The sequence below is a fragment of the Charadrius vociferus genome, unplaced genomic scaffold (assembly GCF_000708025.1).
Source record: "Charadrius vociferus isolate BGI_N301 unplaced genomic scaffold, ASM70802v2 scaffold59, whole genome shotgun sequence".
Lineage (NCBI taxonomy): Eukaryota > Metazoa > Chordata > Aves > Charadriiformes > Charadriidae > Charadrius > Charadrius vociferus.
This window is the reverse complement of record NW_009661371.1, coordinates 7,352,086-7,365,481: the sequence shown is the minus strand read 5'-3', so window position 1 is coordinate 7,365,481 and position 13,396 is coordinate 7,352,086. Positions and strand designations below refer to the sequence as shown.

Genomic DNA, 13,396 nt, shown 5'->3' with positions numbered 1-13,396 from the left:
TCTGAATTTTCTTTCTATGGTTCTCCACGTCAGTCAAACTGACCCTATTTTTGTGGAGTTCCCTTATATAAGGTTTGGGGTTTGGTGTTTTTTTATTTGTCTCTTTGTTTGTTTTTTCCCTTCTGGTTATTGCTGGCTTGCTCGTAGTTTGAAAACAGTCTGTTTCCTAAGTTGTATAGTGTAGCTATAGTAGATTTAATTGATATAGCAAGCTGAATAAACTGCTGAAGTTGGTATTTTTCTGTATCAGATACTGTTCTGGAGGGTTCTTCTAATAAGGTGTCTGAGAACAAAGATCCAGTTTGCCTCCCTTGAGAGTGGCACCCTGCTTTTTCTGCTGCAAGGCAAAAGTGCGATTATCTGACGCAGTGCAACAAAAAAATTCTCTTGACTTTGTTTCTAAATGTGTTCTGGAGTATGCTAAAAATCACTAAACAGTATTTTCTTGGTCAGTGTGTTGTTTCCCTTATACATATTGTGAATCACTTTTGTTCAAAAAACTATGTTTTCCCTATTTCAAAACAAAACTGTTTTCAATATATTTCTTATTCTTGTTTCATATAGTATCTTCACTTTTGGATTTAGTGTATGAGACAATCAGTAAATGCATCTATTTCCCAGTTTTAAACTACGAATTTTTTATCATGTAGTCTGCAAAAATCTTAATGAAAGAGCATAGATATCGTATGGTCTTCCTCTTAAAGGTTTGGAAATGCTGAAATTAAAACTGTCTAGGTTTAGTTCCTGTCATGCATGCTCTATAATCATTAATGGCATGGTCTTTAATAAATGCTCATACGTTGCTTATTTGTAAGGCCCCCTGTATATTGTTCACTGCACATAACAGAATGAAAAATTTTAAATTATTTCATTCTATCCAGCTTGTTTAGTTTGTGAACCTAGTGTTTGAGCTTCTCGCTCAAACTGTTCTGAAGACAATAATCATTTCCTCTTGGATTTCTAAAGTGATCTTGAGAACACAAAATGCTTTAAAAATTACTCATGTTCAGAATAAAAAAAAAGGTAAAGAAAATGAGGTGCCATTCTTCTCTTTAGTAGCAGGAGGGATGAGATGAGATAGAGATCATGAGTGCATGCTCTTTAGAGACATAACCTTTGATCTGAGCATTTAGCAGTCCATCTAGCATTTTAATAACATTTGACATACTCCATTAGCTCTGAAGCACTGAATTTAGCACTTGATCTAATTGGATTCTGGACTTGATTTTAATGATACTAATTAATCAAAGATTTGCTTATAAAATTTCCTAGTTTTTAAAAAAGCAGGCTGAGAAAACCCTAGGAATTTGTATTTGATGGAGTATTGACACATTATTAATTCTAATAGACGTGTAGTTCTTAAAGTTACCTGAAAGCCTAGACTTGATCAAAACCAAACTTTCCATGCCATGAGATTTTTTGACATTTATAAAATGTTTTTGTTTCAAAATGGGATTTAAGCTAGAAATTTGAAATTTCCTTTCAGAAGAAATGTATAAACCAGCTCCTTTTTAGTTTAGCATTTTTTATAACCAAAATGAACATTTCATGTGTTCTTAGTGTTTGAGAGAAGACTCTAAACAGAGAGCATGCTCTGTATGAGTAGTAGAAACCCCATTGTTATTTGGGGTATCATGTTCCATAGAAGGTAGTTTCAGTACTATCAGTCCCATTCTACTAATGGGAGTCCCAGTCTCCTAATGTCTATGTTACCAAATTTTGGTTTCCAGAAACTTTGTGACTCCTCTGTTTACTTACCTTATTCCAAACCTCTGTTTTTGTTTGGTGTGCTCCAAGCTTCTCACCTAATCTACTTACTCCTTTTGTCCCCAGTCATCAGTTACTTTTTTTTTTTTTTTTTTGCATACCAGTATTAGAAACTATCATATACACACATGCCAGTTCAACTATCCAAGCAGGAAACATAGGTGAATAAAGAAAATAATAATACATTTCAAAAGGACAGGAAGTAGAAAAGAATTGTTCCCATTCTTCAAATATTTGGAATTAAGAGTATTAATGTACTGCAAATATTCATCAATTCAGATAAATTTTAGTTGGAAGGTATCCCTGAGGGATCTAGCATCTCACACAGAGTTGGTGCTGTTGCAATGCTGGATTGATCAGGTCAGCTGTGAGTTTTTTCCAGCCAAATTTGAAAACCCCCAACAACAAAGATGCCGTGATCTCCGTGCACAGGTTGTTTTGCTGCTGCACTACACTCCTAGCAAAGACATTTTCCCTCATATCCAGCCTGAACTTCCCAAGCTGCAATTTGTGACCTCTGCACCTTGTTTAAATCATTAGGCGCTGCTGACAGGAGCTGGTAATTGCCCTTGAAACGGTTGTAGGCAACCATCCATAAGCCTCCTCATTCCCAGACTAAATAAATCCAGTGCTCTCAAATTTTCCTTCTGTCCATTGTAACTCACAGGCCATTTTCAACAGAGTCAGTTGTTTTGTAGCCTGTACCCCACATTCCTTCCTAGTTATTCCTTCCTAGGTTCACAACTGTCCAGTTCTTATTGAGCCTTATTTTTCTGCTGGGCAAACCCTCAAGTTACTGAGGTCTCTCTGGATTGAGCCTTTGCTATTTGTAGTGTCATCTGCTCCCACCAGTTCAGTTGTTTATGTCATGCTCTGTCTTATCATCCAGGTTGTTACTAAAGACGTTAAACAACATGATCACCAGAACTGATTCTGGGGTGCTTTGGCCATTAGTGGGACACTAGATGGATGTTAAGCTGTTGACCACTGATGTAATCAATTTTCAGCCCACTTAACTGTCCAGCCTTGACTTTTGTCGCTTTCAAATGAATGCACTATGGGAGACTATCAAAAGCCTTAGTAAAGTGAAGGTACACTACACCCACCATTCTCCCCTTGTGCCCAAAACTTATTTCATTGTAGAAGGCAGTCTGGCTGGTCAAGCACTGTAAATCCTTGCTGGGTCTGCACTGACTATTTATTCTTGTCTGTCATGTGCATGGAAAAGGACTCAAAGAGGATATTTTTCATTGATCTTTACAGAGAGTGAGGTGAGGCTGCCTGGCCTGTGGTTCCCTGCATCTACCTTCTTACATTTTGTTTTTTAAGACGCTGTCTTTTTTTCCAGTTCCCAGAGGTCTCCCTGATAGGTTCCACCATTTTTCATAGATACAAACCATAGCCTCACAATCATAGTGGCCATTTCTTTCAACACACTTGGGTAAATTCCCTCCAGCCTGGTAGGTGTGATCTAATCTCTCTGTATAGTCTGTTGCTGTTCTGCCACTCTTGGCTGTCCTTCTCTTTGCCAGACTGTGGCATTGTATGCAGAGGTCACGGACTAAGTTTTAGCCTTAATACCAACGTCTTGTGCATTAGTGAAGAGGCACCTGAGGAGATTGAACAGTGACCCTTCTGACCAGGTGTGTGAAAGTCCCACAGATGGCCTTCTGCCTCACATATGTCATCTTTTTCAACTCTGTTAAGGCTACAGCTCCTGTTGTGTAATAAACCTGTTTTAAGGCCCTCCTCACAAGTTGAATCTTGACAGCATAATAGGAGGAACATGGCCAAAACTTTTTCTGTGTGTCTGTAGTGAAAAGATGGCTCATCATTTTTTTTGGTTCATGACGAGAAATATGAGATGAGCTTTTAAAAAAACGTGTTAAATTTTACTGGGATTTAGAAGCTTATCGTGTTCATGCTTTGATATTAATTCCTTCCTATTCAAAATGTTTTTCAGTATTTTCTCAGTATTTGTGAATATAAGCTTTAGTGAACACTTGGTATTTCTTGGCAAATGATTTCAATACTGTGCTATTCAAACCTGCTGTTAGTAATGCTGCGAGTACCAAATAGCCTCCGCAAAAATCTTACTGAATGAGATCTGTGAAACAGAAAGAAAGGGCTGAAAAGCGGTGGCTCTTAGCCCAGCCTCATCAACAGTACTAGAAGCATGAGGCAAAGGGAGCGGGATAAACATTGAGTGTGGAGAGCTGAGTGCCAGAGTTGCTGGAAGCAGTTATTGATTCTAATTGTGCTTTGCCAGCCCTGTGAATACAGGCCTCGGGGGTGGCATGGCCCGGGAGTCTGGAGCAGCAGAGGAAGCTGACATCAGCCTCCCTGGAGGCTGGCACTGAACAGCAAACTAGCATCCTTTCACCTGTCACTCTGTCACCCGCTCAAGTAGGCTAGCTGCCAAAAAAGTAGGAAAGCAGTTTTGTAGCAAGGCTCAATCTCGCCTACAGGTGTTTAGGCCCTTCATTACCAGAGGAGCAATGCTGATATTACCTCTGTGGTGGTTCATTATTTTGGATTTTGTTTTCTCATATTGATTCTTTAAATTACTAAATTGATCTTTAAGGTTACCTGATTCACAGAAGTACTGGATGTGATGTGCTACTGTCTGAAGTGCATTATGCTCTGAAGTACTTCTGTTGGTTTTGGCTAAACTAATATTTCTTATGGGAGACTTAGTCTGGGGAAAAGGAGTTAAATCTGGCAGTAGTCACCTTTCTATGCTAGCCTGGAAAAATCTTCTAGACTTTGTTTTTTCCTTAAGTTCAGGTAATAAATCTGATTTTTTTTGTTTGTTTGTTTGTTTAAACCTTGATTCACTAAAGAAGGGTTCCTGCTCTGTGTTTCTTTGGAGTGTTGGAAAGGAATCCTCAAAGGTGGCTTCATGGGAGGCATAAGAGGTATCTCAGCTGGTGAGGAGAGGTAGATCTTGTTAAGAAGAAACTATAGAGCCAAAATTTTGCTAGACAAACAGTCCCTGCCTTCCTGGAACTACTTCCGCTCCTAGTTCTACTGCAGGTCCTTAGCTATGTGGCGTCACATAAGGTACGCACATATTGTCCTACAGATTAAGCAACCTATTGAATTCATCTAGGATAACTAGTAAAAAAAATGTGCTCAGGAGTGCATGGTCTGTCCATGCTTCTTGCCCTCACAGATCTTCTGAGACACCTAAGATGCTGCAATATTAAATATGGTGTTGGTCAGTGTAGTAGCTACTTTATTCCCTTGAGTGCACTATTCTGCAGTTAACTGGCTGAATTAACACTCCACATTTATACAACAGAGTGCTTACATGGCTTATGATAGATCAGATGTCTGTGCAGGTCAGTAGAGATGAAAAGTAGCATCTGATAGGCAGGCGGGTGTCCACATGCTGCTGAAGAGCATGTCTGTATCCTGGATGAGGATTCTGGACTGGCTCAGATTTCAGGTTGAAAATTTCCCAGTACACAAGCCTCATGCTTTTTTAATGGTGCAACTTACACTTCCCCATTTATGGCTTATGTTTTGGGGTAGTACTCTTCCTTAGATGTTGTTGAGTATCTTATTCTGTGTATGTTGCCTGTGCCTGTCATTTATTTTGGGAAACTGCAGTATTGTGGTGGATTTCCCATATGATTTTGATCACCACCAAATTTGATGGTGTCTTGTCCTTTTATTGCCGTAACACTTCTCCATGTGACCAACAATTTAAGGCTCTGCAGGGTAATGGCAATCTTGCTGACATTGGGCTGAAGGTCCCAGAGCAAGATGTAAGTAGTGAAAAAACTTCTGCACACTATTAGTGCTAACTTTTTTTCCAGCACTGGAAAGAGGCTGGGACAGGGGTATCAAGTGACAACCTTTCCACAGCTCTTTCAGTGGGATTTAAAATATAAATCTGTGTTATGGAGTCACTGGGAAGGTTTGGTGCAGATGAGTCAAACCCTCTGCTATTGGAGAGGTGCAAAGACGTGAAGGGGAGATACCTGGTGAGCTCAAGCCTGCTGCAGAAGTGAGCCTGAGGCAAGTGGAGGACTGTGATGTGGGGCTATTGGCTCAATTCTGTTGGCTTGTTGAAATGAGTCTGAAAATAGCATAGCTACCAAATAGCAAAGACTAGCCTAAAAGAGGTAAAGAGCTTTCAAAACAGATGAGAAACAGATGTATGTACTTAAGATGCAGATAGAAGAAATGGAATAGAAACTCCCATTAAGAACTCCTTGAAATTAAAACCAGCAAAACAGTCTTATAGCTAATGGCAGCAAGGAAAAAAATCCGTATCTAATACTGTAGGTTTTAAGTTAGGGAGGATGTGCAGCCTGAAAGACTTTTGTTTCTGAAATTGTCAAAACATTATTTCATGTCCATCTACAAATTGGAGTATGTAGCTCTTCTTTGATAAAAACAAACCAGCCCCTATTTAAGAATAGGGGGGGCAGCAATAAAATGTATTTTTTGCATTATGTAAGTTGTATAAAATTTGAGCAGAATTTTGTATGGGCAAAATTGAGATTGCCGTTGAATAAAGTTCAGGAAGTCTTTTATCTTTCCTGCTTAGGTAACTGTTAGAAGTATTGTTTCTTTAAAAGTCATTATATATGAAGCAGTACCTCACATTGAACAGTTGCCTATTAGACTTTTCCCTAAATTGGTAGTTTGTAAGTCACACAATTAATAATATCCCTGCTGTACAACCTTTGCTGTAGCAGTAAGTTATACTTAGATAAAATAGGAAGATAATTATAAATTCAGAAAACTACTTCAACTTCAGTGGATACTCTGACATAAATTTGCTTTGATTTTGATATATTGGCTTTTAAAGCATAGGCCATACTAGAGATAAAATGTGAATGCGAAAAAAGGTCTCGATTTGCTTTATACATTTTTTCAGTTCAATCTTGGTCTGAAAATATTTGTGAGGAAACTGCTCTCCTTGCTCAAGGACACCTGATGTTCTCTGAGTCAGACTCATCGTACCTACCATGTATCATTATATTCTTTAAGAATATAGATTTCTGTTGGACCACTAGGTGGATAAAGAACTGGCTGGACGGTTGGCTTGATGTCCAAGTGGAGAGAAGTGACGAGTGGCATTCCTCAGGGGTCGGTACTGAGACCTGTATTGTTCAACATCTTTGTCGCGGTCATGGACAGTGGGGTCGAGTGCACCCTCAGTGAGTCTGCCGATGATACCAAGCTATTTGACGAGGTAGACACGCTAGAGGGGAGGGATGCCATCCAGAGGGACCTGGACAGGCTGGAGAGGTGGGCCCAATCCAACCGCATGCAGTTCAACAAGGCCAAGTGCAAGGTCCTACATCTGGGTCGGGGCAATCCCAAGCACAAATACAGGCTCAGTGAGGTATGGCTGGAGAGCAGCCCTGAGGAGAAGGACCTGGGTGTGCTGATTGTCCAGAAGCTCAGCATGAGTCAGCAATGTGCAATCGCAGCCCAGAAGGCCAACCGGATCCTGGGCTGCATCAAAAGAAGTGTGGCCAGCAGGTCAAGGGAGGTGACCCTGCCAGTCTACTCCACTCTTGTGAGACCTCACCTGGAGTACTGCATCCAGCTCTGGAGTCCCCAACATAAGAAAGACATGGACCTGCTGGAGCGTGTCCAGAGGAGAGCCACGAGGATGATCCGAGGGCTGGAGCACCTCTCCTAATAGGAGAGGCTGAGAGAGTTGGGGCTGTTCAGCCTGGAGAAGAGGAGGTTCCGAGGAGATCTTATTGCAGCCTTCCAGTACCTAAAGGGGCCTACAGGAGAGCTGGGGAAGGACTTTTTACTAGGGCGTGTAGTGATAGGATGAGGGGGAATGGCTTTAAACTGGAAGAGGGGAGGTTTAGATTGAACATTAGGAAGAAATTTTTTACTTTGAGGGTTGTAAGTTTGTTGAGGCCCCATCCCTGGAGGTGTTCAAGGCCAGGCTGGACGTGGCCTTGGGCAACCTGGTCTGGTGGGAGGTGTCCCTGCCTATGACAGGGGGGTTGGAACTCGATGATCTTCAAGGTCCTTTCCAACCTAAACCATTCTATGATTCCATGATAACAATTCAAGTGATGTCAGCAATATATGGCAGCATCTACAGAAAATGTTGCAGGGGAGAGGTGAATAAAATAATGTAACAAATGCTCTACACAAGAAAGAAGATTAATAGGGTCATATTTTTGTATCTGTAGCTAAAGCTGAAAACTTATGCATAACTACATTGTCAGATACGTGGTGGGTTTTTTTTTCCAGCGAGCCTTTTTCTCTTTTACTGTACTTAAATGTGTATTTCTTGGAACTCATGTAGCAGCTGCTTTTTAATAATGAGAGGAGAAGAATTCATATAGAAATCAATGAAGAAGAAATAAAAGTGTTTGAAGCAAAATACCTTTCTTTTTTCCTTTTTAAAAGCTTTTGGTCATTTTGAATCCTTTTCTTAAGGCTGTCAGATTTTCAGACTACATACATGATTATTTTTTTTAAGGTAAGCCGTTTTTAGGAAAAATAAAAAAAACTTCTTAGTCTCAAAGTACATATGTAAATGTAGCATGAACTTCAATTCTTAGAAACACTTCACGATGTTCCTGACTGAACATAATGCTTAAACATGCATAATTTTAAGGCATTGATATTAAACTCCTTGAAATCCATCATACATGGCTATTAGAAGTGCTTTATGTGTCTTCCAGACAGAGGGAGGCTTGAAAGAATTACTGAAGTTTCATGTAGCTTCAAGTAGAGCAGTAAGGATGAATTTTCTATTTAAAATGCATGGATACCTTTAGCTAAAAGATGTTGAAAAAGCGATACAGTTCCTGTGACAAATTTGTGACGTTATTCTGTATACTTTTACAACCTGCTCTTTAACCTCTTCAGGATAAAGGTAAGGAATACCCAGAAGAAAATCAGAAGTCATAGGCTCTGTCTTGAGTCATTGCCCTTTGCATTTAGAGATTCTTAAAGGATACTTTGGCTAGAGATGCTCTGGTGCTACTCAGCCTTCACCATAAACTGTGTATTTTTTCATTCTGGTTTTAATTTTATATTAAAATAATGAAAAATTAGGCTTTATGAGGAGGATATTGAACATTATAATAATCAAGCTCTTACTGACTGAGGATCAGTAAAGGTCTGAAGGTAACAGGAAGCCACATTCTTATACACGTGATAGGTTAAATATCTTTAGGAATATTTTTAAAATTGTGGAACTGCAATTTATTGAAGCAATTTTCTTACTTGAGAATCAATTAACTATTTTATTTTGGTTTTAGAGGCACATAAAGATTTTGTTTAACATATCCAATAATGGACTTTCTTTAAGTAACAGGTGATGTGAAAAATTAACTCTTTAGGAAAATCACCATAGATGTGTATGGTATATGGGTATATATATTTTGGATTTAAGATTCAAACCCACAAAAACAGCCCCCCTATCCCACCCCTCCTCAACCTAAGAAGAAAATGGAGGGTAGGCATAATGGGGAGAATAATACAGAACAAAATAGTGTTACTGTATTGTGTATAGATGCATAGTGCTGCTTCATCCTGAATGCTCGGCACAATTGTAGTCATACGATATGAAAAAAATAGACTTGGAAAAGATTCAGAGACTCTCTACTCTGCCCTGGTGAGGCCGCATCTGGAGTACTGTGTCCAGTTCAGGGCTCCCCAGTTCAAGAAAGACAGGGATCTGCTGGAGAGGGTCCAACAGAGACCTACAAAGATGATTAGGGGATTAGAACATCTCTCATATGAGGAAAGGCTGAGGGACTTGGGTCTCTTTAGTCTAGAGAAAAGAAGATTGAGGGGGGGGTCTTATTAACGCTTACAAATACTTAAAGGGAGGATGCCAGGGGGATGGCAACAGTCTTTTTTCAGTGGTGGCCAGTGATAGGACAAGAGGTAATGGGCACAAGCTTGAACATAGGAAGTTCCATCTTAAGATGAGGAGGAACTTCTTTACTTTGAGGGTAGTGGAGCACTGGAACAGGCTGCCCAGAGAGGTTGTGGAATCTCCCGCTTTGGGGACATTCAAAACCCACCTGGATGCCATCCTGTGCAACCTGTTGTAGGTGACCCTGCTCTGGCGGGGGGGTTGGGCTAGATGATCTCCAGAGGTCCCTTCCAACCCTGACCATTCTGTGATTCTGTAATGGTAAGAGGAAAGATCTGGGGTTGCTTTGTAGACAGAAGTAAGTCAGCTAAAAGTCTTACTTCTAGAAATGCCTGAGGGATGTTATATTTGGGATCTGTGGAGTTGTCTGCAGTATGGAGTTGAACAAGAATTAATTTATCATCTGGCTGGTTTGAGGCCAACTTGAGAACTTGTAATTTATACATGCTCCAGTTCCGTAAGCATAATGCAGGATGCTTTTGGTCTCACTTAGGATGACTGCTCTTTTGTTCTAATAGCCGTATGTTCTAATTATTCCAACTTTTCAGCATTTTAATAATGAACATATTGTCCAAATAGGCTCATTGTGAGTGAACATTACTGATGTAGTAGAAATGGAAAGAGAATCTACAACTGTTATGGTTTTTCAAGAATTGAAAGTTTTGCCAGTGTGATGTGATTCATGGAAGAGCATTTCATTAAAGATAGCTCAAACCTGTTCAGAACACCACTATAGGAGTAACATCTCCATAGTTACTATTGGGAGGGCTATAATTGGAAAACACTATTGTAATTTCTGCATGTCTCTTCCATGATTTAAAAAAGAAAAAAGTCATTCCATATATCTTTTTGTATTTATTTACTTTCAAAAAATAGCAAGTAAAGGAATGTGAAAGTATTGGTACAGAACTATGGTTCTATTCTGCACTTCCAGGTTCTGCTCATTTCTTCCTTCCTCTTTCAAAGCACATATTTCCATAACAAGCATTTTACTAATAAAACATTATCAGTGACATACAGTTTGGGCTGCAACTGCTTTTTTTGCCCTTTGAGGTAAAACTGTTGAACTATTAAAACCCAGAGTGTTTTGTTCCTCTAAAAATGTGCTTGATCCTTGATCGTTTTTGTCATTATGTGGCTTTGACATCTGTACGAGACTCACGTTTTCCCAGTAGCTCACTTTTTATAAATTGAGGTTTCTTTATGATGGTTTTGATGATCTTTTGGCGAGTGGGATGGAACTGCTGGATGTGACAATGCACCCACTGCAGTTTGTGAACCTTAATTTATGCAGACATTTAAATGTTGGGTACAGTCATTTTAATGTTTTTTTTTCTAAAGAATAGCAAGTTTAGTTAAGATATAATAATAAATAATTCTAGTCATTTTTCTGCTCCACCTATTATCTGAGGTGTGCAGATCAATTTATTTATGCCTCAGCTATGATTTTATAATTTATTATCAAATTTCTCAAAATCTTGAAAGCAATTTAGTTAATACAAGTTTTCCCTTCTTGAAATTGTAGCCTAATACAGCTGATTACATAATTAGGAGGATATTTTATGTTTAGGAAGATGATTTGTAGAAAATAGTGGTAATTAGACTTATTTAATGATAGATCTTACTGATGCAGTTGAAAACTACATAGCAGAATATTTATTTTTCTAAAATTTGTGTATCATTCTTTAAAATGTAGTTATATTTTGTTGGTGATGACTTTGCAGCTTTGATTTTGAGAAATCATTAATAGAAAATGTAATTAAGCTTTTCAGTACTTTAGAACTTAAAGTACAGGAAAACTGTAACATTTTAAAAGCAATGTTAGAAACATTACCTATATAAGCACTGTGAGAAGTGCGTTTTCTATTTTAAATGCTAGTAAGTAACATTGTTTGAATAGCATTTTTACTTAATAAGTGCAAATGGCCTCTGAATTACACTGTTTTATTCTATATGAGTAATTTGTCCCATTATGATGACTGTAATGTTTTTCTCATTTGTTTTTTTTACTGCTTGCCTTTTCTAGGAAGTGGAGGTTGGTATACATCTTCTGTCTTTCATGATTATGTGAGTTTTTAATGTATGCATTGATTCCTTATGTTTTACTAAATGTAGGTTGTTTCTCCCTCTCCAGGATGATTATTTTCGTACATGGAGTCCGGGTAAACCATTTGATCAAGGTAAGTTTCTGCTACTAGTTATATGTATGGGATAAAATTCAAGTATTTATTATTGTGCTCCTGTTCTAGAATACCTACAAAATTGTGTCATTTTCTTCCTCTTCAAATGATTGATTTAAAGAGGGCCAGAAATTCACCCTGACCATCATTTTCTATCTGTGATTTTTGCAAACTTTCATTGGTTAGAGACAGAGACAGGAGGATTAGAAACCTCCAAAGTAGCTAAAGTTTCCCTCATATAAAAAAGTTCATGGGGTTTGGGAGGTTTTGTTTTGTTTTATTTATATATTTAACTTAAGTACTATTGTGCTCTCAGTAGGACATTTGAAGAAAAAAAAAAAGATGTGCAATCTGATGTTTGTCTTTTGCAGTTTAAAATATTCATTAAAATGGTGAAAGTCTTTTTACATCTGGCTGATAAAAGAAGGTCTAGAAAAACAGGTTTGGAAGTCTCTGTCATGTTCAAGTGATCTGTCTTGGGGCAAAACACAGATGGAGCTTTGAGAATGCTACAGTACGACACTTTCACCGTTAGAATAATTTGAGCAAACACAGCAAATTTTCACATTAAACATTCCCTCCCCAGGCATTGCAACTTAATATTTACTGTCAATATAATCCACTTTATGTATGTTGTTTCAAAGTGTATGACTGCCTTTGTGAGAGAATCTTGATACTTTTAACTGCTACAAAGAGCACTTCAGAGACTGTCTTTTCTGATAATACCAGTGGCACAAATGCAATGAAGAAACAGTGTAGGGATTCTACACAAGAGACTGAGATAAAAATATGTTGCAAAAATAATGTTTACTCAATTTGAGGAACTTCCTCCATAATGGATACTGACTTTTAAGGGAGATACATAATGAATTGTATTTTCTTACAGCCACATCTCTTAGAGATGGACTTTCTACCACGTTCTATGCCTTTGTCACTTTAATTCAGGATTACAGTAGTAAGCCTGTGAAAGGAAATGTCTTAATTTCTTAAATTAATGCACACGGCTTGTTTTACCAGTTTGTGGGAGAGAGGAGTGGAGAGAGGGGAAAAAAAGTCATGTTTGTGTTATCACTACTCTGTGAATTGTGGTGATTTTCTTCTGGTATTGTGGAAATTTGTAAATATTAATTTAGAACCATGGCAGCCTGAATATTTTAGAACCTGACAATTTCACAGACCATGCATCTCTCCTCATTATACACTAATACATTAGGAAAAGTACTTGACTTTAGTCTTCTGACTCCTCAGAGAAAAACATTTCTTTCTTTTGGTGAAGTATCTCATCTACGAAGCAGGCTTATCACTTCACTACAAAGAACCTTTAGTTAATTCGTTTTCTTCTCTGGTTTTCTATAGAGGGACATGGTCTGCAAATATGTTTTTAGTATGGGAACCGGAATAGGTTATATTTTAATGACCTATTGGTGGCAAAATCTTTCATCAGAAGACATTGAATACACTGTAAATTTTACTTATGGTTTGTTTTTTTTTTTTTATCACATCAATTGGATGTTAGTTTTTCAGAAGATACACTGCAACACTATTTTTTTTTCCACTGGATTTG

At 38.3% G+C, this 13,396-nt stretch overlaps 1 protein-coding gene across 1 annotated transcript in view; it reads left to right on the top strand.

Moving 5' to 3' along the window:
* The first annotated feature begins 11,792 nt into the window (after positions 1-11,792).
* The window catches only part of SPOCK3 (sparc/osteonectin, cwcv and kazal-like domains proteoglycan (testican) 3), a 138,378-nt gene continuing 136,774 nt past the window's right edge, over positions 11,793-13,396 (top strand). The window contains exon 1 of the mRNA XM_009893732.1: positions 11,793-11,832. The gene's annotated coding sequence lies outside the window, so the exon portion shown is untranslated. The remainder of the gene's footprint in view (positions 11,833-13,396) is intronic.